The 24,179-nt window shown below is 43.3% G+C and overlaps 1 protein-coding gene across 12 annotated transcripts in view; it reads right to left on the reverse strand.

Annotated features, from left to right (window-relative positions):
• Positions 1-24,179, reverse strand: part of LOC125283178 (thyroid receptor-interacting protein 11-like) — a 51,501-nt gene that overhangs the window by 14,005 nt on the left and 13,317 nt on the right. For 4 of the 12 annotated variants that reach the window (XM_057307532.1, XM_057307536.1, XM_057307537.1 and 1 more), the window contains exon 1: positions 3,054-3,799. The exons of 2 other annotated variants lie outside the window; for them this stretch is intronic. The gene's annotated coding sequence lies outside the window, so the exon portion shown is untranslated. Of the gene's footprint in view, positions 1-883; positions 1,063-2,255; positions 3,800-3,831; positions 3,969-17,045; positions 17,126-24,179 lie in introns of those variants that run through there. 6 more of the 12 variants (XM_057307534.1, XM_057307533.1, XM_048222866.2 and 3 more) reach the window with 5 other exon arrangements.

Raw genomic sequence — 24,179 nt, forward strand, 5'->3', positions numbered from 1 at the left:
CACTGCATGAACCTGCAACAGCTCCTCACACCCCTGAGGCCTGGCAAGAAACAAGGCGCTCCACAACCTGCTGACTGTTCGGCATCCCCCCCGCCATGCATGCTTTTAACACCCTCGTGTCCACCTTACTTCTATTCCAGAAATACAGAACCAGTTGGTCAAAGGGGAAAGACAAAGAGAAACACAGATGCCGGTGTCCAGAATCAGGTGGTGGTGTCGCCGGTGCAGGCTGGGCCAAAGGAAAAGCGGGGGTCAGGATGATACCCCTGTTTCTGATGTGAACAACTGCGCAGGGAAGAGCACCGTGTATGTAGACGGTAGTATGTAGTATGTATATTAACTCACCTATGTAGACAGTCAGGAGCGATGGGAAGCAGGGATGGGGGAGGGTCGCTGTCTTAGGGGTTGGCATGATGGGGTCAGAAATCACAAGCAAGCATTTTCTAGTAGGAGGTGATCCCTATGGGTTAAGTGTTAGGACCATAGGTCCAGCTACCCCCCAACCTAGTGGAAAAATCAGAGGGTCTGGTTTGGGGGAGAGGGAGGGTGACAGAGGGACACAGGAGGAGAGAGTAAAGGACCGCTTCGTGATGTATCAGAAGAGACAGGCTCACCCACCTCAACCGTTCACTCTCAGAGCTGCCACACATGCCTGCCCGTCTGCAGAGCGCGGCGATGGACGAGCTAGCTGAGGCTACTGGGAGGAAAGGCTTAGGGCAGACGAGAACTAACTTCTGCTAGGAAACTCCACAGCACCCTTCCAGAACATTACTCCCACGACAGGAAAGGGTAAGGAGAGTCTAAAATTCCCAAAGACAATGAGAACAATTAAAAGCAGATGAAGGACAGCATATACTCCCACATCTTCTGTAGGACTTCTGACTTTAGTATAAAGAGCTTCCCCTTGGGGCGCCTGGCTGGCTCAGTCGGGTGAGCGGCCAATGATGATTTCGGTTCAGACCACGATCTCAGGGTCCTGGGATCCAGCGCAGTATTGGGCTCTGTGCTTAGAGGGGAGTCTGCTTAAGATTCTTCCTCTGCCTCTGCCCCTCCCCCCCCCAATAAAAGTCAAATCTTTAAAAAAAAAAAAAAAAGCGCTCCCCATGCATCAGCTACTTGACCCTCAGAAGAACTGACTAAGGGGTCACTGGGGAGGGAAAGCTACCAAAAGGCACACCTCGAGCCTCTAAGGAACAGACAGCTTTTTTCTGGGCTTTCGAAAAGGAGCAAAATGGCTGCAGCACATGTTTCCACTTTCGACTCTGGGATTCCCTGAGTCTGTCTGACACGCCACTCAATGAAAGCTGGCGAGTCACAGGAGGCAAGAAAGACACCGAAGACAGGACCGGCTCCTGGATGGCAGCTGGGGACCGCCGTGAGGAAGCACAGCCCTTGGACTGGAAGAGGATCCCGCAGGGCCAACCGCAGCACAGGCTGCCCGAGGTGAGACCCACCCTCTGCGTCCTTGATCCTTGGGTTGTGTGAAAACAGAAGTCGGGAGACACCGATCAGCTGAGGTCCCTTAAAGGGGTTCACTGCCCCTTTATTCTGTTTCTGTGATGGTACTGGCTTTCCTGGGCCCTCCTGGTGCCCGGTGCCCGAAGTGGGGAGCCTTCAACTGCCCAAAGTCTTGGGCCCCTGAGATCAAACAGAACGAGCTCCCACGATGGTGGCAGCAAAAAGCCTGTGACCCGCTGCCTCTGCTGGTGCAGCTGGGGGAACATCCCCGGGGGAAGGTGCATGAGACAACGAGACTGGCAGCCAAAATTTTCCCTGCCCCGTTCTACAAGCACATACCTCTCAATACAGGGATTAGCAAATTTACTGTAAATGGCCAGAAAGTATTTTAGTCTTTGCAGGCCAGACAGCCTCTCTTGGAACTACTCAACTCTGCTGTCATGCTGGTAAAGCAGCCATGGAGAAGATGCAGCTAAATGGGAGTGGCTGTGTTGCAATAAAACTTTATTTACGACGATAGCTGAGTGGGCTAAATTTGGCCCGACAGGCCCAGGCTCCAAGAAGCAAAGAAGCATTGTTTATTTTTTATTATTTAAGAAACATATATATTTAAAAAAACCCTTTGGACCAATATAATTATCAAACAAAACAAAACACCTCCACAATATCTTACTGACCCTGTGCTGTTCGCCTTCCTCACTCCTGAGAGAGAACCTTTTTCTTGGAAGGGGTACCTAAGTCTCAATGTACCTTGTTCCCAGGAATAAAAATGTCAGATTTGTTCATTATTAACCCACCTACATGACAGCGGGGAGAATCCAAATGTCGGGACCAAGTCGAAACGGTGTCGGGCCGAGAGGAGGCATTTCTCCAATGCCTTCCACTCACACTGCACACGTTCTGTCACTGCCTTCTGCTCCCGTTCCTTCCACCACACCATGGTCACTGAGGTACAGACGCACCACAGCCCAACAGACCGCAGAGACCCCCCTGAACAAGCACAGGCTCTGTGTAGAGAACAGGGAAGGAACCTGGATTTGGAGGAGCTGCAGCCCATTTGGTCCCACTTCTGCCACTAACCAGACTCGTCTCCTTTCCTGTGAGTGAGCGCAGTTACACCTGTTCTTGCTCCCTAACAGAGCAGGTGAGGGACCAAATCAGGGAATAGCTGCAAAAGGCCTTTGTGTCATCGCACAATCACCCAGCCGTGTGCACCTCCAGCCTGTACCAAAGACACTAGCAGGATGACAATAAAATCTTCGTTATTGCCAATATGGCAGATGCAGGGGCTCTGGCTCTCATAATTCCACGGGCAGGGTTCTTCCACCCATGCAGAGGAAATGTCTACTAGGATTTTTATCCTAAGCCCTGTTTGTAACAGCAAAGGATGAGATGAAAGGCACCCATCCTTCACCAGAGCTCTGGGGACACTAAGTATGTGGCTGACGGGGGCAGCAGGCGCAAGCATCTGGGGACGGGGGCGCGAGACAGACCGTCACTGCATTCCCTCTGAATATATTTTAACATTTCTGAACCAGGCGGGCACCTTCACAGGTGAAACAATTTGGGAAAGAAGAGGCAGAATTTTCATTTACCTTTAATCTCCAGAGGTGGTATCCACCCCAGTCCCAAGATTTAGAATTTGACAATGACATTCTGTCTTCCGTAGAAATGCCTTTATAAGCGGACTCACGCCATGGACGTGAGCGAAATGTCCTGAGAGAGAGACAGAGACAAGCTATTGCTCAGTGAGGTGGGATATCATCCCTGCAGAGCACACGCCAGGAGAAAAGCAAATCAGGACACTTCTGCTCTTCCTCCGGGTCAGCGGGTTATTGTGGACTTCATGGGAGAAAGAGTGACTTTCACATTCTCTTCCTTTTTTAAATTTAATTCAAAGCTGCTACAATCAAAGTAAGTACAATCTATTTAATGATTTAATGGAATTAACGATCTTACAAATAAATTGCCCCTTGGGGCACCCGGGTGGCTGTTGGTTAAGCGTCTGCCTTTGGCTCAGGTCAGGATCTCAGGGTCCTGGGATCAAGCCCTGCATCGGGCTCCCTGCTCAGCTGGGAGCCTGCTTCTCCCTCTGCCTCTGCCCCTCCTGCTCATGGTCTCTCTTTCCAATAAAGAAATAAAATCTTTAAAAATTAAAATAAAATGTCCCATTATTTTACATGGGAAAGACAAGTGTTTTACATCAAAATGTCAGATCTAAATGTTCCTTTTGGAAACGCGCTTTTTCATAGCTAGGTAAAGCTACTTAGGACTCGACTAATACTCAGAATTGCGAGATCATGACAAAAATAATATTTTGGGGTCAGGAAATGGGGCAGATAAATGTCAAAAAAAAAAAAAAGTATTTCTTACCGTGTTCCCTTCATCTCCATTCTGTGTGGGTAAGAGCCTCTATGTTTATAAAAAGGCCTCACAGAGCACCGGTGGGAGGGGAAGCCAGGAGTAAACGTTGCCCAATAAACGGACTTGTTTAGCTCCGGAGTGGGGAGCTGGAGTAAAGGGGATGGGAAATAAAAGAGGGGAAAGGAAGATAAAATCTGTGTTCTAAAGCCTTGCGCTTAACTATTTTAAGAACAAAATTGGAGTAGCATTTAGAAACTTACTGCAGTCCTATTGATTCTGCTACTACACAATTTGAGCTTGTATTTTACGTGTCTCTGGCTTCTTATTTTTCGAGGAAATCATTTTTATTGTATGTTATAGAGTATCATCCACAACAGGCTGATTATTGGGAAAAAACTTTAAAAATGCTCACCACACGCTGTTTGGGAAGCACTCTCCTAGTGGGCCCCAGTCTGGAGATGCCAGCCCAGGCAGAGGAAGAGGCAGGCTGGCTGACATGCTGCCTCGGGCACCCAGCTCCCAAGGCCCCGAGGTGGGTCCCTGCCTCTGCAGCAGTGGTACAGAAAGCTTCCTCAGGAGCCCAGGAGGGAGGCTTCAGGCCTCTGAGCCAGGCCTGGCCCCATCTTCCTAATGCCTGGGTTCATCCTGAGCTCCAAGTAAGATCCACGTCCTTTTTCTCAGGGACCACCACGTTAAACGTTCTTTGCATTTCTTATACAATCTACCCATAGGCTCCATCTTTAGGGCCAGGATTCCTGGCACACACAAGGACTGTGGTCACTTGGTTAATTTCTCAGTCTGGCTGAGACTGAGTCACCCTCCCACCTCAAATCCTTTCTGTGTCTTGATAGAAAGGACTTGCAGAGCCTAACAGTGTTATTACTGCTTTAATAAAGCCAAAAAAGTAATTCCTTCCTTGAACAGACAATTCACAGTGAAAGATCATATAAATGGCTCTTAAACATACAAAAATGATTTTCAACTTCACCCCCAAAATCAGAGGATTATAAAACAAAATTACTGTAAGATAACATGTTCCCATATCAGATTAACCACAATGAAAAGGTTCATAATACACTGTGTTCATGAGGATGTTGGGATAGGAGCACATTCATATGCCTGGAGAGAGTGAACACTGGAACTCTCTCTTTTTAAGCATGAATTCCTAAAACGTCAGGCCTCTGGGCTGATGAGGGGACGTTGGGAGGGAGGGGGTCACTTGCCTCTGTTAATTTCGGAGGACCTCCTCTCCTTAGACACTCTTACAATATGCTGGATGTAAGGGTCATGCCAGTAGCCAAGGCTTACTGCAAACCTGGAACAGAGGAAAGGAGGCAGATAAATAGAGGTCATTAGGTTCTGGCCCAGTTCTCAGGACCCAGGTCGAGGAGGAAAATCATCTACCTCAAAAGGCCAACAGAGGCACGTTTGGTGCTCCCTTACCAATGTCAACAGACTCGGCCATCCCTCTTGGTGCTCACATACACGGCCCCTCAACCTCCCCACAGTGGCCATTTCTTTCCTCTCTTTACTCATGCGGCTAACTCTTTTTCCAGGACCCTAGAGAGCACATAACCTCACCTCATACCTCACCTAGAAGACCTGCCACCACCTATTCCCTCAGCAAACTCACTGGCCAGAGCCAATCAGACAACTCTGCTCAACCAGAAGTTCTGTGTCCATAGGAAAGGAGATCCAGGATTGTTTTGTGAAACTTATGAATGACTACCTAAGTATTTCCCCCGGCTCTGTATTAGGTACCAGTCCTTCCACATCCCTTAAGCAGGTCATAGTGGGAAAACCAGGAACAAATAAACACAACTGCTACAACCTAGAAAATGCTAGAGTAGCCTGTACTCTCTGGTCTATACAACCGGAAAATGCTATGGTAGCCTAAACTCTCCCTGGTCTACGCTACAAGGAAGCAAAGTTTTGGTGTTCTAAGCCGGGGAGCTGAAGTCCAAATATCCCTGAAGGTCTTCTGTCAAACCTGAGTGGAACTAGCCTTAGGACAACAAGACGTAGGGGAAGGAGCCTGGAACGCTAAGGCCATGCCAAGTCACTGTGGGCCTGGAGTCTGCTCTGCCCCTCATCAGTTATCTTGTGAATTAATATATATGTTTACCATTTATTTATTTTTTAAGGTTTTATTTATTTATTTGAGAGAGAGAGAGAATAACTGAGAGAACACAAACAGGGGAAGTAGCAGAGGGAGAGGGAGAAGCAGACTTCCCACTGAGCAGGGACCCTGATGGGGGGCTCGATCTCAGGACCCTGAGATCATGACCTGAGCCCAAGGTAGCCGCTTAACTGACTGAGCCACCCATGCACCCCTGTGTTTAACATTTCAACCAAATGGAGGTGTACCTGGGTGGCTCCGTCAATTCAGTGGCTACCTTGGGTTTAGGCTCACATCATGATCTCAGGGTCCTGGGATTGAGCCCCGTGTCGGACTCTGTGCTCAGCAGGGAGTCTGCTTCAGGATTCTCCCTCCCTTTGCCCATCCCCCTGCTCACTCTCTAAAATAAATAAATATTTTTTAAAAAGTAATACATAGAGGGAGGGAGGCAAGATGATGGAACAGCAGGGGACCTCAATTCATCTGGTCCCTGTAATTTAGCTAGATAACTATTACGTCTTTCCGGACACGTATGAATTCAATCTGAGATGTACAGAAAGAATTGCTGGAATTCTACAAAGAGAAATGTGACCACTTTTTGCAAAGTAGAAGGTGCGGAGAAATGAATCTGTGGGGACATATGGGAAGATCATCTGCGGGGAGAGGGAGCCTGTGTGAGCCGTCCACAGGAAAGTGACATAACCCCAGAGTGCAAAATCAGACCTTTAGAAATCTGCTCCAAGTGAGAGACGTCCCTGCCTGAAAGGTGCTCAGGTGGCGAGGTGGGGCAGAATCCCAGGTGGGGCAGTGTGGTCTCAGGATCCCTAGGGTCACAGGAAAAACAGGGGTACCTGAGCCAGCAGAGTTCCCAGGCACTGGAGCCGGGAAATCTGTTAGGGTCGGGGAGCAGAGGAGGGGGATTGCCATAAACCTCAAACCGCAGCTTGGTCAGGCAACAGCTATCATGTGGGGGCCCTGCAAAGGACAGAAAAGCCGCGACCCTCCGCCTTCTCCTGGGAGGATCAGTGCAGGCATGCACTGCAGGAGACTGCAGAGTTTGGTATACACAAAAGTGAAGACCCCTTATCCCTGAGGGTTTACTGAAGAGAGGGAACCATGATCTTTCAGCACAGGGACTGGAGATCAGGGCATGACCACTTTTGTTTTCATCCTCTAAAGAGGCCCAGAAAGCCTTCAGGGAACAAAAGCCATACAGACCAACTAGAGGCAGTTTACACTGAGCCTGGCCCCCTGGAAATGGAGGGTACAACTCCCCCCAGGCAAAGACACCTGAGAATCAGCACAGTGGGCCCCTCCCCCAGAAAACCATGTGGAAAAACAGGTGAACACCAAGTTTAGAAGCAAGCACTAGGGGAAAACAGTAAATAAAATTCAAAGGTTTTCTCGTGATTTGTTGATCTTTCAGTTTAAAATTTTCCTTTTCTTTTTTCCTTTTCAACTAGTTTCGTATATTATCAACTCTTTGCTTTTAAGTCTTTTTTTAACTTTCATTTTTTTACATTTACATTAGATATATTCTTCCTTTTTGGCTTCTTTTCACTTTATTCAATTTTATGTTTCTGTATATGTATATATACATACACACACACATTGGTGATTTTACATTATTGGGATTTAGTGTCTTTTAACAAACAGACTAAAATATACCCAAGACCAAGTGGATCACCTGTTTTGAACACCTGGGAGATTATATTCTCTCTTCTCCCCTACCCTTTTTTTTTTTCTTTTTTGGTTTCTGACCTCTTTGGATTTGTCTAGTGTGGATTTTGCTTGGGTCGTGGTTAATATTTTTGATTTTGCTCTCCTGTTCATCCATTCTTCTGTGAGCAAAATAACTAGAAGGAGGAATTCACAACAAAAGAAAGAACCAGAGGCAATACTCTCTGCCACAGATCTAATTGATATGGATATAAGTAAAATATCAGAGCTGGAATTCCGGATAACTATTATAAAGTTACTAGCTGGGCTTGAAAAAAGCATAAAAGAGACTAGAGAATCTTAGTGCAGAAATAAAATCTAATCGGGCTGAAATTTAAAATGCTTTAACTGAGATGCAGTCTAAATTGGATGCTCTAACACCTAGGGTAAGTGAGGCAGAAGAGAGAGTAAGTGACATAGAAGACAAGTTGATGGAAAGGAAGGAAGCCGAGGGAAAGAGAGAAAAACAATTAATGGACCATGAAGGGAGGCTTCAAGAAATCAGCAATACCATAATGCAAAACGATTACTGGGGTCCCCGAGAACAAAGAAAGAGAGAGAGGGGAGACAGAAGGTATATTTGAGCAAATCATAGCTGAGCATTTCCCTATCCCAGGATGGATACAGGCATACAAGTCCAAGATATAGAGAGGACCCCCCTCAAAATCAATAAAAAGAGATCAACACTCCAACATACAAGAGCGAAGCTTGCGGATTTCAGACATAAAGAGAAAATCCTAAAAGCATCTCGAGACAAGAGGTTCCTAACCTAAAAGGGTAGCAACACTAGGCTGGCAGCAGACCTATCCACAGAGCCCTGGGAAGCCAGAAAGGGCTGGCATGATATATTCAGGGTACTAAATGAGAAAAACATACAGCCAAGAATACTTTATCCAGCAAGGCTGTCATTCAGAATGGAAGGAGGAATAAAGGGCTTCCTGGACAAACAGAAACTGAAAGAACACATGACCACTAAACCAGCCCTGCAAGAAATATTAAAAGGGATCCTCTAAGCGAAGACTGAGCCCAAAAGTAATGTAAACCAGAAAGAAACAGAAACGATCTACAGAAACTGGGACTCTACAGGTACTACAAAGGCACTAAATTCATATCTCTCAATAGTTACTCTGAATGTAAATGGGCTAAATGCTCCAATCAAAAGACACAGGGTATCAGATTGGATAAAAAAGCAAGACCCATTCATATGCTATCTACAAGAGACTCCGACACCTCCAGATTGAAAGTGAGGAGGGTACAGATCCATTTATGATGCTAATGGACTTCAAAAGAAAGCTGGGGTACCAATCCTCACATCAGACAAATTAGATTTTAAACCAAAGACTATAGTAAGGCAGGAAGAGGGATGTTATATCATACTTAAAGGGTCCACCCAATAAGAAGATCTAACAATTATAAATATTTATGCTCCTAACATGGGAGCAGCCAATTATATAAGTCAATTGAAAACCAAATTAAAGAAACACATTGATGATAATACAATAATCATAGGGGACTTCAACACCCCACTCACAGCAATGGACAGATCATCTAAGCAGATGATCAACAAGGAAACAAGGGCTCTGAATGACACGCTGTACCAGATGGACTTCATGGATATATACAGAGCATTCCATCCTAAAGCAAAAGAACACACATTCTTCTCCAGTGCACATGGAACATTCTCGAAAACAGATCACACTGGGTCACAAATCAGGTCCCAACCAATACCAAAAGACTGGGATTATTCCCTGCATATTTTCAGACCACAATGCTTTGAAACTGGAACTCAAGCACAAGAGGAAATTTAGAAGGAACACCAACACTCAGAAGCTAAAGAGCATCCTACTAAAGAATGAATGGGTCAACCAGGAAATTAAAGAAGAATTTTAAAAAATTCGAGGCAACTGGGTGACTCAGTCGTTAACTGTCTGCCTTCGGCTCAGGGCATGATTCCAGGGTCCTGGGATCAAGCCCCACATTGGGCTCCCTGCTTCTCTGAGAGCCTGCTTCTTCCTCTCCCACTCCCCCTGCGTGTGTTCCCTCTCTCGCTGGCTGTCTCTCTCTCTGTCAAATAAATAAATAAAATCTTAAAAAAAAAAAAAGAATTAAAAAAATTCTTACCGAATGCAAATGAAAACGCAGCTACTCAAAACCTTTGAGATACAGCAAAAGCAGTCCTAAGAGGAAAGTACATAGCAATACAAGCCTTTCTCAAAAAAAAATTAGAAAAGTATCAAATACACAAGCTAACCTTACACCTAAAGAAGCTAGAGAAAGGACAGCAAATAAAGCCTAGACCAAGCAGGAGAACGGACATTATAAAAAGCAGAGCAGAAATCAATGAAATCGAAACCAGAAGAACAGTAGAACAGATCAATGAACCTAGAGCTGATTCTTTGAAATTATTAATAAGACTGATGAACCTCTAGCCAGACTTATCCAAAAGAAAGGGGAAAGGACCCAAAATAATAATATCATGAATGAAAGAGGAGAGATCACAACCAACACCAAGGAAATACAAACAATCTTAAGAACATATTATGAGCAGCTATATGACAACAAATGAGGCAATCTGGAAGAAACGGATGCGTTCCTGGAAACTTACAAACTACCAAAACTAAATCAGGAAGAAACAGAAAATCTGAACAGACCCATAACCAGCAAGGCAATAGAAGCAGTGATAGAAATCTCCCAACACACAAGAGTCCAGGGCCAGATGGTTTCCCAAGGGAATTCTACCAAACATTTAAAGAAAAACTCATACCTATTCTTCTGAGGCTGTTTCAAAAAATAGAAATGGAAGGGAAACTTCCAAACTTGTTCTATAAGGCCAGCATTACCTTGATCCCAAAACCAGACAAAGACCCCATGGGTTTAAAAATTCTCACCAACATACTATCCCGTAGGATACAACAGTACGTTAAAAGAAGTATTCACCATGACCAAGTGGGATTTATTCCTGTGCTGCAAGGGTGGCTCAACATTCGCAAATCAAATCAACATGATACATCACATTAATAAAAGAAAGGACAAGATGCATACGGTCCTCTCAACTGATGCAGAAAAAGCACTGGACGAAATGCATCATCCTTTCTTGATTAAAATTCTCCACAGTGTTGGGGTAGAGGGAACATACCTCAGTAACATAAAAGACATCTACGAAAAGCCCACAGCGAGTATCACTCTCCATGGGGAAAAACTGAGAGCTTTTCCCCTAAGGTCAGGAACACGACAGGGATGCCCACTCTCACCACAGCTGTTCAAATAGAAGTCCTAGCCTCAGCAATCAGACAACAAAAAGAAATAAAAGGCCTCCAAATGGGCAAAGAAGTCAAACAATCACTCTTTGCAGATGACACAATACTTTATGTGGAAAACCCAAACGACTCCACCCCAAAATAGCTAGAACTCATACAAGAATTCAGCAACACGGCAGGATATAAAATCACCGCACAGAAATCAGTTGCATTTCTATACACTGACAATGAGACAGAAGAAAGAGAAATGAAGGAATCGATCCCATTTACAATTGCACCAAAACCCATAAGATACCTAAGAATATACCTAACCAGAGAGGTCAAGGATCTGTACTCCAAAATCTACAGAACACTTATGAAAGAAATTGAGGAAGACACAAAGAAACGGAAAAATGTTCCATGCTCATGGATTGGAAGAATATTGTTAAAATGTCTATGCTACACAGAGTAATCTATACATTCAATGCAATCCCTATGAAAAAACCATCAACTTTTTCACAAAGCTGTAACAAATAATCCTAAGATTTGTATGGAACCAGAAAAGACCCCAAAGAGCCAAAGGAATGTTGAAAAAGAAAACCAAAGCTGGGGGCATCACAATGTCAGACTTCAAGCTCCATTACAAAGCTGTAACCATCAAGACAGCATGGTACTGGCACAAAAACAGACACATGGATCAATGGAACAGAACAGAGAACCCAGACATGGACCCTCAACTCTATGGTCAACTGATCCTCGACAAAGCAGGAAAGAAATCCAATGGAAAAAGGAGAGCCTCTTCAATAAATGGTGCTGGGAAAATTGGACAGCTACATGAAAAAGAATGAAACTTGACCACTCTCTCACACCATACACAAAGATAAACTCAAAATGGATGAAAGACCTTAATGTGAGACAGGAATCCCACAAAATCCTAGAGAACATAGGCAGCAAGCTCTTCCACCTCAGCCGCAGCAACTTCTTGCTAGACACAGCTCCAAAGGCAAGGCAAGCAAAAGCAAAAATGAACTATTGGGACTTCATCAAGATAAAAAGCTTCCACACAGCAAAGGAATCAGTCAACAAAACTAAAAGGCAACCCACAGAACGGGAAAAGATATTTGCAAATGTCTTATCAGATAAAGGGCTAGTATCCAAGATCTATAAAGAACTTATCAAACTCAAAACTCAAAAAATGATCCAGAAACGGGCAGAAGACATGTACAGATATTTCTCCAAAGAAGACACACAAATGACCAACAGACACATGAAAACCTGCTCCATATCATTTGGCATCAGGGAAATACAAATCAAAACCACAATGAGATAAAACTTCATACCAGTAAGAATGGCTAAAATTCACAAGACAGGAAACAAATGTTGGCAAGGATGAGGATAAAGGTGAACACTTTTACACTGTTGGTGGGAAGGCAAACTGGTGCAGCCACTCTGGAAAACAGTATGGAGGTTCCTCAAGAAGTTAAAGATAGAGCTACCTTGGGATGCCTGGGTGGCTCAGTCAGTTGAGCATCTGCCTTTGGCTCGGGTCACGATCCCAGACTCCTGGGATCACGTCCCGCGTCGGGCTCCTTGCTCAGCGGGAAGCCACCTTCTCCCTCTGCCTCCCATTCCCCCTGCTTGTGCTCTCTCTCTCTGACAAATAAATAAAATCTTAAAAAAAAAAAAAGAGCTACCCTACAACCCAGCAATTGTACTACTAGGTATTTACCCCAAAGATACAAATGTAGTGACCCGAAGGGGCACGTGCACCCCAATGTTCACATCAGCAATGTCCACAACAGCCAAACTGTGGAAAGAGCCAAGATGGCCATCGATAGATGAATGGAAAAAGATGTGGTATTACCATCTATACCACATCTATACCATGTGGAATATTACCCAGCCAACAGAAAGGATGAAAATTTACCATTTACATCCACGTGGATAGAACTGGAGGGTATTATGCTGAGCGAAGTACACTAACCAGTCAGTAAGACAAAGTCAATTATCATATGGTTTCACTCATATGTGGAATATAAGAAACAGGCCAGAGGACCTAGGGGAAGGGAGGGAAAACAGACTGGGAAGTCATCAGAGATGGAGAAAAACCATAGGAGACTCTTAACTCTAGCAAACAAACTGAGGGTTGCCGGAGGGGAGGTGGGTGTGGGGGTGACATAATTCGGTGATGGGCATTAAGGAGGGCACGTGATATGATGAGCACTGGGTGTTACACAAAACTGACAAACTACTGAACACTACATCTGAATCTATGGATGTACTGTAAGTTGGCTAATTGAATTTACATTTTAAAAAAAGTAATAAATAAACCAAATGGAGTTGGTTTTCTGTTATTTACACCCTGAAACATCCTAAATGATATCCTGAGCGCATCAGCTCATTTCCACTTGCTTGAGGAGTAAGCTGAAAGGGGTAGGGTGTGGGTGTGGGTGTGTGTGTGTGTATGATGTCACCCAGCTGGGTTCTGAGCTCCCAGAAGCAGATAGATATTCTATTTTCTCTTTATATCCACTGACAAGGCTTACTGCTCTCTTGACTACAGTCGGTGCAAATCCTGTACAAACATGTCCCCCCCCAGTCTCCCACGTCCATGTTCCCACATCCACAGACACCCATAAGGAAGCACATACCTTCGGCTACTCAAGGCAGCAACTCAACACAGAAACACACAAAGTACGCACTAAGGGACACAATTACCTGCAAGCCCAGATTGTCAAGGAAAGCTGACCTATAGAGTTTTACAAGGGTGAACAGGCTCAGTTGTCTAAAATGGTGCTTTTCAAACAATGAATTGTGACCCATCCATGTCATAAAATCAATGTAATAGTTTGCAAATCACCGTCTTAGAAAATACAGTCAACTAGAGTAAACTAGAAAAAATCAGTATGGACTACATACTGTAAGAGTTAAAGACTGTTTCAGGAAGCTTTGGTCGAAGTATGTGTTCTGGGTATAAGTGTCATGAAAAATCTGTTCTCCAAACAAACAAAACAAAACAAACTCTTCAAGAAAGAAAGCAAACTGATGGTTGCCAGAGGTAAAGGGGGGGGGGCGAAATTGGTGAAGGGGATTAAGAGTTACAATCTTCCACTTATATAAATAACTCACAAAGATGAAAAGTACAATGTCTGGAATATGGTCAAATAAAATTGTAACAATGCCCTACTGTGTGACATATAGTGACTATACTTAATCGTGGTGAGCGCTGTGTAATGTATACAGACTTGTCAAATCACTATGCTGCACACCTGAAACTGATATAACATTGTATAGATGGATTACTTCAATAATTAAAACAGAGACAATTGCTCTCTGTTGGTGCTTTGAGGAGCACTGTCCTCAAAGGCATCATCTAGTGCCATCTAGTGGTAAAAGCCACATCTGCAGTTGAAGCAAGAACCACAGACCAGTGATGAGAACAGTCCTCAAACATGGATGTCTGGTTGGAAGGAACATTCCAAATGACTGGCCAACCCTGACATCCGGTGCCAGAACCCTTCAACAACACCAAGCCACTCCCTGAGCACGCCCCACAAAGAAGGCACTCGCTCCACCACTCAGAGGCTCTACCTGCTGAAAAGCTGACCAAGCTGCCTTCCTCTAGGAGCTCCTCCCTGTACTTCCTACTGCCCTCTCCTGGATGACAAGGAGCAGCTGCTGCATTCGCCCTCAGTTTAACACTATGGATCCAGTTCAAGCAATACCTGTCCAGTGTCTGCTAAGTGCCAGGCATTGGGGATACCGTGGGGAGCCCGGGAAGAGCAGACACAAAGAGACATAAGAGCTTATGCCAGATGAAGGACAACAGCATGGGGGATGGAAGGACCTGCACTAGAGAAGGTAAAAGGGAGGCCTCCCTGAAAAGGGAAGGCCACGTGGAGCCCCACAGAATCGGAGAGAGCTGTGCAAAAGGCATTCCAGACAGGACACACAACAGATAGAAATGCTCTGGGGCAGGAAGCGCCTTGGAATGTTCCAGTAGCAGAAGGCAGGCAGGGAGGCTGAAGAACAGCAGAGAAACAGGAGAAACATCAGAGATTTCTGGGGTGCATGGGTGTGTATGTGTATGTGTGTGTTTTAACTTCTCTTTGTTTTAGAATGTTTCTACACTAACCATATGCCGTATTTCATTCTAAGACACCATCAATTGTAAGACAGAAAAAAGAAGAAACACTGCCAGTTAGTCAGTGTTTTTCTTATTGCTTAGAATTCTAATTTTGTGTTTATGAAAAAGCCCTTTTAGACTTATTTGAACAGAATGAAAGGAAAAAGATGAGTGACATGGGTTGGTTAGGTCTTCCCTTTCAGGATATCTGGGAGTTTCCACACAGCATTGACCTTCGTGCAGCCAAGCACACTGGCGAGGCTGCGCTTCTGAAGAGATCGCCATCATCGGCTCTGAGATTTCTTTCCAAGCTCCTGACCCTCCAGGTGTAGGCTGTGTTACTGAGTCTTTCTTGGTCTGATCAGAAGGTATCGATGGATGGTTCTCGAACAGCAATTAGAATTTGTGCCCCTTCTTCAAATGGCCCCTAGATGGTACGTGGACTGAAGCAGCCAGGGGCTGTGAGTGCAGCGGTCCAACCACTCCACGAGGAAGACTGAGCACGTCCATGTGCACACGTAATGACAACTCTAACACGATGCTCCAGTGACTGCAGGACACACCAGGAAGAAATCAGGGGTGCCTGGGTGGCACAGTCTGTTGGGCAGCCGACCCCTGGTTGTGGCTCAGATTGTGATCTCAGACTCTTGAGATTGAGGCCCATGTCTGGCTCTGCAATGGGCGTGGAGCCTGCTTGGGATCTTTCTCTCTCCCCTGCCCTCCCCACCACTGCTCACACGTGTTCTCTCTCTCTCTCTCTCTCTCAAAAAGTTAAATAAATAAATAGATATTGAAATAAAATGCCAAGAATGAAAAATATCAGATTTAGAAAGACCTTTTAACAGTGTTCATTCAATCCACGATTGTCCTGAAATTTTCATGACATTCACCATGCACCTGCTCCATTTAATATTCCTTTATTTTACATTTTTTAAATATTTTATTTATTTATTTGAGAGACTGAGAACAAGCAAGAACGACAGCACAAGCAGGGGGAGTGGCAGAGGGAGAGGAAAAGGGAGAAGCGTGCGGGGAACCCGACATGCAGCTCAATCCCAGGACCCCGAGATCATGACCCAAGCCAAAGGCAGATGCTCAACCCACTGAGCCACACAGGGGCCCCTCAACAGTCCTTTAGATCAACTCACTTCTTTTAGCACCCAGGTGTGACGTGCTACCTAATATTTTCTTCTAACACACCCTGTAATCAATACCTTTGAAAATGTAACACATCTACCGGGGTGCCACCTAAAGTCACCTCACATTCCTCCCGTGGGAAACGCGGATCTGGTCCAGCCACCTGTTCATTCAAGAAGCACTGACTGACTTTGCCCTATCGGCAGGAGTGTCACCTGCAACACTGGGAACTTGCCAGGAGAGGTGTGACATGCCCTCCAGCGGGCAGTTCTTCGTCTGAGGGAATGGGAAGGGGCCCTCCCCGCTCTCCCAGCCAGTGAGGGTCGAGGCTGGGGCTGCTTCATTTCACTTCTAATCAACAGTGCTGAGTGCTGACTCCAGTGCCAGGCATTACTCCGCATGCTGGACAAACAGGAACACGTACAACCCTCGGAAGCAGCCTATGTGGAAGGCACCGCTTTACAGACAGAGGTCAAGGCTGTTTCCTCAAGCTGTGCAACCTTGCAGGAAACTTCATTCTATTGCTTTTCAAACCTACTTACCCACTTGGACTTCCATCCCTCCCCCAACACTTCAGTTGCGCAAACGGTGTCTGTGTGGATGTGTGTATTTATACGCAGGGTACGTACATATATACGTACCTACGATGTATATTTATGCAATTGCAAAAATCAATCCGATACTCTTCGCATCGGTTTTCAAGTTTGGAATGTTAACTGCAGGCTGCATACTGGCCTGTAAGATATTGCTCTACCTCTCATTTTTATCGTTGTTCTTTTGCATGGACTAGTCTCAGTGTTTGGTTTCTATTTCTTGTTGGTTTCGTTCTTGGTTATAAATGGAAGGCAGGAAGCAAAGTCTTAAGGGCAATAAACTTTGTACCTACACAGACTTTGAGTCTGTTTTCCTTCTTGTGAGCGCCGTTGCTTTCCTCAGCGGATCCGCAAGGCCTAAAGTGTTAATCACCTAAGGAAAATACAAAACAAAAACAAAGAGTTTTGTCAGAGTTTATCACTGACTCAATCTCTTCATAATTAATTGGCCTGTTTAAAACATCCGGTGGAAAAAAGACAGTCTCTTCAATAAATGGTGCTGGGAAAATTGGACAGCTACATGCAAAAGAATGAAACTTGACCACTCTCTCACACCATACACAAAGATAAACTCCAAATGGATGAAAGACCTCGATGTGAGACAGGAATCCATCAAAATCCTAGAGGAGAACATAGGCAGCAACCTCTACGACATCGGCCAAAGCAACCTTTTTCATGACACACCTCGGAAGACAAGAGAAACAAAAGATAAAATGAACTTGTGGGGCTTCATCAAGATAAAAAGCTTCTGCACAGCCAAGGAAACAGTCAAAAAAACTAAGAGGCAGCCCACGGAATGGGAGAATATATTTGCAAATGGCGCTACAGATAAAAGACTGGTATCCAAGATCTACAAAGAACTTCTCAAACTCAATACGCGAGAAACAAATAAACAAATCACAAAATGGGCAGAAGATATGAACAGACACTTTTCCAATGATGACATACAAATGGCTAACAGACACATGAAAAAATGTTCAAAATCATTAGCCATCAGGGAAATTCAAATCAAAACCACACTAAGATACCACCTTATGCCAGTGAGAATAGCAAAAATTGACAAGGCAAGAAACAACAATTGCTGGAGAGGATGTGGAGAAAGGGGATCCCTCCTACATTGCTGGTGGGAATGCAAGTTGGTACAGCCACTCTGGAAAACAGTGTGGAGGTCCCTTAGAAAGTTAAAAATTGAGCTACCCTATGACCCAGCCATTGCACTACTGGGTATTTACCACAAAGATACAGAAGTAGTGAAGAGAAGGGCCATATGCACCCCAATGTTCACAGCAACATTGTCCACAATAGCTAAATCATGGAAGGAACCGAGATGTCCTTCAACAGATGACTGGATTAAGAAGTTGTGGTCCATATATACAATGGAATATTACTCAGCTATCAGAAAGAACGAGTTCTCAACATTTGCTGCAACATGGACGGCACTGGAGGAGATAATGCTAAGTGAAATAAGTCAAGCAGAGAAAGACAATTATCATGATTTCTCTCATCTATGGAATAGAAGAACTAGGAAGATCGGTAGGGGAAGAAAGGGATAAAAAAAGAGGGGTAATCAGAAGGGGGAATCAAGCATGAGAGACTATGGACTATGAGAAACAAACTGAGGGCTTCAGAGGGGAGGGGGTGGGGGAATGGGATAGACTGGTGATGGGTAGTAAGGAGGGCACGTATAGCATGGTGCACTGGGTGTTATACGCAACTAATGAATCATCGAACTTTACATCAGAAATCAGGGATGTACTGTATGGTGACTAACATAACATAATAAAAAAAATTAAGAAAAAAAACAAAACGGGCGCCTGGATGGCTCAGTCAATTGAGTGTCCGACTCTTGATTTCAGCTCAGGTCATGATCTCAGTGTTCAGGCTCCAAGCTCAGTGCAGACTCTGCTTGTCCCTCTCCCTCTCTCCTTCCCGCCCACTCTGTCTTTCTGTCTCTCTGTCTCTCTCAAATAAATAAATAAATAAAATATTGAAAAGAAAAAACAACGCTGTGCCTCAATTAACTAAGACTCATAGGCTAACGTTTCCTCCCAATGGAAGCTACTGGGATTGCCTTCTGGCTTCATCTAACAGCCAATTACTTCACAAGGATTAACAGGATATAAAATCTACTCTCTCTGTTGTAAGGAGTCCCTGAATAGTGGGCAAGACGTTAATGGAAAATGAACCAACATTCACAAGAGGGTGAAATAAGGAGAAGTCAATCAGAAAGTTCCGCGGTACAATGTCTCATACCTGACTTAAACAAACAAACAATAAAAAAAAAAAACAGTTAATACAGAATAGAATAATAGGATACCATGGAACTGAATAATGCTAACATACTTCTGGAAAAAATAAAACACTTAAGAACATGTATTCTGAATATTTTCTCCCAGCCTGTCTTGCCTGCTCATGTTCTTAGTGTATCTATTTTTCCTTTGTAATTAGTGCTTTTTATGTTCTGTATACAAAACATTTGCCTACCCCAAGGTCATCAAGATACTCTCCCATGTTTTCATACAAAAGTTTTATGGTTCTAGCTTTTCTGTTTTTCAAGATTTATTTGATAGAGAGAGTGTGCACAGGGGAAGGGCCAAAAGTAAAGAATCTCAAGCAGACTCCTCACTGAGCGTGGAGGCTGACACAGGGCTTGATTCGACACGGGGCTTGATCTCATGACCCTGAGATCATGACCTGAGCCAAAATCAAGAGTTGGACTCAAGTGACTGAGCCACCCAGGCGCCCCCTGGTTCAGCTTTTATATTTAGGTTTAGGATCCACTCCAAATTAATGTGTGTGTGTCAGAACAAGGTACGGGTCAAGCTCCATTTTCTTTCCACCTGAATATCCAGTTCAAACAGAATAATTCATTAAAAAGACTTCCTTTCCCTCACTGAACTGACTTGACACTCTGGGCAAAAATCAATCAACAGTACTTGTGTTTGGCCTATTTTTGGACTCTCTATTCTGTTCATTGATCTATCTTTATGCCGAAGACTTTGATTACTGTGGCTTTGCTATAAGTCTTAAAATTCAGCAGGAATAAGCATTCTTCAACTGTGTTCTTTTGAAGACTATTTTGGCTATTCCAGACCCTTTGCCTTTCCATATACATTTTAGAATCAATCTGGTCATTTCTTCTAAAAAAGATGGCTACAAGTTTGACTGGGATTGCATTGTTTGCATGAATCAAGTGGTGGAGAACAGAAATCCTGATGACAGCAAATCTTCCGATGCATAAACAAAGCATATCTCCCATTTATTTCAGTCTTCTTGAATTCTTCCCAACAATGTTTTATTTTTTCTGTGTAAAGGTGTTTCATGTCTTTCTTGAGACTTATTCCTAGCCAGTTTGGTTTTCTGCTGTTGTTTTCGTTTTCTAAGTAGGTTCCACACCCAGCATGGAGACCAATGCAGGCCTTGAACTCACAACCCTGAGTTCAAGACCTGAGCTGAGATCAAAAGTCACATGATTCATCGACTGAGCCACCCAGTCACCCCAAAAACTTTACATTTTTTTTTAAAGATTTTATTTATTTATTCGACAGAGACAGAGACAGCTAGCGAGAGAGGGAACACAAGCAGGGGGAGTGGGAGAGGAAGAAGCAGGCTCATAGCGGAGGAGCCTGATGTGGGGCTCGATCCCAGACGCCGGGATCACGCCCCGAGCCGAAGGCAGACGCTTAACCGCTGTGCCACCCAGGCACCCCCACTTTACATTTTTTGATGCTACTGTAAATATTTTAAATTTTCATTTTCTTATACATGTATATTTACAATACATCTACGTGACAAAGAATTCCTATTCAGAATATATCATAAATTCCAATAAGTCAAAACCAAAAACAACAGGAACAGCAAAAATGGGCAAAAGACTTGAACTGACAGTTCACAAAAGATGTACGAATGCCCAATAAACACACAAAAAGGTGCCTAAGATCATTTGTCACCAGGGAAATGTAATGTGAAACCATAATGAGATGCTATCTCACCCTCACTGACAGCACAGAATGTCAACGAGGATGCTGAGCAACTGGGGTGTTACTATATTGCTGGTGGGAAGTGTAAACTGATAAACCACTTTGGAAATTAGTCTAGCAGTTCAATATATCCCCACCCTGTGACTAAGCAATCCCATGAAGCAATTTTGAGAGAAATCTAAGACTTCTATAAGAATGTTTATTATAGCCTATTCATAATGACCAAATTATTGGAAACAACAAAATGTCTAATCATCAGTTGAACAGATGAACAAATTGTGGTATAGGCACACTACATACAAAGGAACAAACTATTTTACACTGACAAAGACTCTCTCCTTGACCAAACTCTAGCCAGATTCCTCTGAACCCCCTTCTCGACAAGGCCTCAACCTTGGCTTATCATATGCAGACTGGGCCAAACACTAACATAGTTTCTAACAGCTCAAGACCCCAGCCCTAGGACAACGCCAGTCCCCCTTAGTCCATGACTGAGAAAACTCAAGGCATCTACTGTTTGCTCAGCCAACACTGAAAAGTCTGGCTCCTGTCTCCCAGTGAGTAAATGCAGGTGGTTTCACATGGAACAACGCCTTTCTCACTTTTTGTAATCTTTTACTTCTCTGACTTTATTCATACCTGGCCTTACTCCCTCATTCTCTCTTTAAAATGCCCTCTGTACAAACTGAGTTTGAGTTGAATTCATGCTGGACTCTTTTCCTGATTGCAGGAGTTATTGCTGATTAAAATCTGTCCTCACCACTTAAACTAGGATCTGGCTTTGTTTATCTTTGATAAGTGAACACAACATGGATAAATCTCAAAGAACACACTGAGTGGAAGAAGACAAAAGAATACATACCATTCAATTCCATTTACACGACCTACAAGATAAGGCAAATCTAATCTACCACAGATTCTGAAATCAGAAAATGACCAGTGGAGGTAAAGAGCCTAACTAGAAAGAGATACAAAGGAAACTTCTGGAGTTTCATATACAGTTCATATTTGGTTTTGGTGGTGGGGCACAGATATACAGTTGACACTTGAACAACACAGGGGTTAAGGGTGCTGACACCTGTGCAGTCAGAAATTTTCATTTAACTTTCAACTCCCCCAAAACTTCACTACTAATTGCCTACTGTTGACCAGAAGCCTTACTGATAACATAAACAGTCCATTCACATATATTTTGTATGTTAGATGTATTATATATTGTATTCCTTCAACAAACTACACTAAAGAAAATATTGTGAAAACCATAAAGAAAATATGTTTACAGTACTGTACTATATTTATCAAAAAATCTGCATATAAGTGGACCCATGCAATTCAAACCCATGTTGTTCAAGAGTCAACTGTATACATTTCTTAAAATGCTCATCAAACTGTATAATAAGACCTGAGCATTTCATTTTACAAATTATCTCCTTTTCTCCCCTGCCCTCCCACCTCCATTTGCTTTCTTCCCTTTCACCTCTGTCTCTTAAGAATACTTGAGGTAATTTTTTTCTTTTTCTTTTCTCTCTTTTTTTTTAATAGGCTACACACCCAGCATGGAGACCAACGTGGGGCTTGAACTCAAACCCTGAGATTAAGCCATTCAATCCGACTGAACCACCCAGGCACCCCGACCTAGGGAAATTATAAAGGAAAAAAAAAAAAAGAGCCAAGAGAGATGTAGCTGACCCTCCAAATTCCCCTTTCAATATCCACCTACCCCTTCTTCCTTACTAAGAGGACCCCAATTTTGTTCAAGGTATCAATCTGCCCTGTGAGAAATTCTCCCCTCTCACACGTTCCTGCACCTAGAGGTAGGGCCACATGCTTAGTTCTGGCCAATGACATGTATGTTGAAGTCTACACCACAGGCTTCCTGAAAAGCTATTGCTTTCACAGACTTACACACATACCTTTGGTCAGTGTCCCTTTCTTTTCTTCCTTCCTGCAGTATAGCTGCTCAAATGAACTAAGAAAAGGGTGTTATTCCCTAGTACAAACCTATTCTTATTCTGAGAAGCAAGCTGTGGGAGCTCTCAATCAATTCACAACTAAGTAACTTTGCAAGTCAAAATGTTCATGCATCAAAATGAAAAAAACAAATTCCAACTGGAAGTGAAGAAGACAGACACATGGCTGTGTTAAAATATATATAACAATTTAGTATCTAAGTGATGTTTCAAATCCATGGGGGATATAGACCATCACTAGATGTTGTAGGGACCAAAACTGCTACCTTATAACATACAGAATAATAAAAATAGATGAATGGTCTAAGCAGTAGGAGCCCAAACCATAAAAGTGCTAAAAGAAAATGTAGTGATTGAAAATGGTCTTTTAAAGCATTATCCAAAGCCACAAGCCATAAAGTTAGACTGTGAGATTTGGCACCATAAAGATTCAGAATGAAATGTATCATGAAATGTATGGTACAAGCTAAACTGAAAGGCAACAGTTTGAGAGAAAATACTGCAACAAATACAGAGGCAAAGGACTACTATCCTACATATAAAAAGTTCTTACAAATCAATAATAAAAATATAAATACCCAAACAAAAAGACAACAACCCAGTAGGAAAATGATAAGGAGAGAAGGCTCATGTGAAAAAAGTATCACTGACAGTGACCAACTAAAAATGCTCAGTCTTACTACTGATTATAAAAATATAAATTTAAGGGGCACTTGGGTGGCTCAATCGGTTAAGCATCTGACTCTTGATTTTGACTCAGGTCATGATCTCGGGATTGTGGGATCCAGCCCCAGTCAGGTTCTGTGCTCAGTGTGGAATCTGCTTGAGATTGTCTCTCTCCCTCTCCCTCTGGCTCTTCCTGTGTTCACTCGTGAAGAAGTAACTCTTTAAAATATATATTTGTATATGTATAAATATATATTTATATATATAAATTTAAACACATATACAAAATAAATATGTATATATAATATATATTTAGATTTAAATATAAAACAGAAACATATATATATATATATATATATATATATATATAAATTTAAAACAGGCATTATCTTCCCCCCCACCCCCGCATGTTGACAAAAAATTTAAGAGACTGAGAAATACTCTGTGATTAGCATCTTATTTACCATAGGTCAAAACAGAAACTGACATAATCACTCTTGAGGATCATTTTGCAGAAGCTCTTACCCTGAAATCCATCTCACTGGAAAACTCAAACACACATGCAAAAATATGTTCATCACAGCCCGATCTTAATAGCAAAATCATAGCCACCCAAATGACAAACAGAAGAATCATCACGTAAAGTACAACCACACTGTGGAATACAATTCGGCCATTAAAAAACACAAAAAACACTGTATGCACAGTATATTCAAATTAGGCTGAGTGGGAGAAATGTATTTACTTTTGTCATTTAAAAAGTTAATCCTTAAGGAGGGCCAGGTTGGCTCAGTCAGGAGAGCATGTGACT

Source organism: Ursus arctos, unplaced genomic scaffold (assembly GCF_023065955.2).
Source record: "Ursus arctos isolate Adak ecotype North America unplaced genomic scaffold, UrsArc2.0 scaffold_50, whole genome shotgun sequence".
NCBI classification, from domain to species: Eukaryota; Metazoa; Chordata; class Mammalia; order Carnivora; family Ursidae; genus Ursus; species Ursus arctos.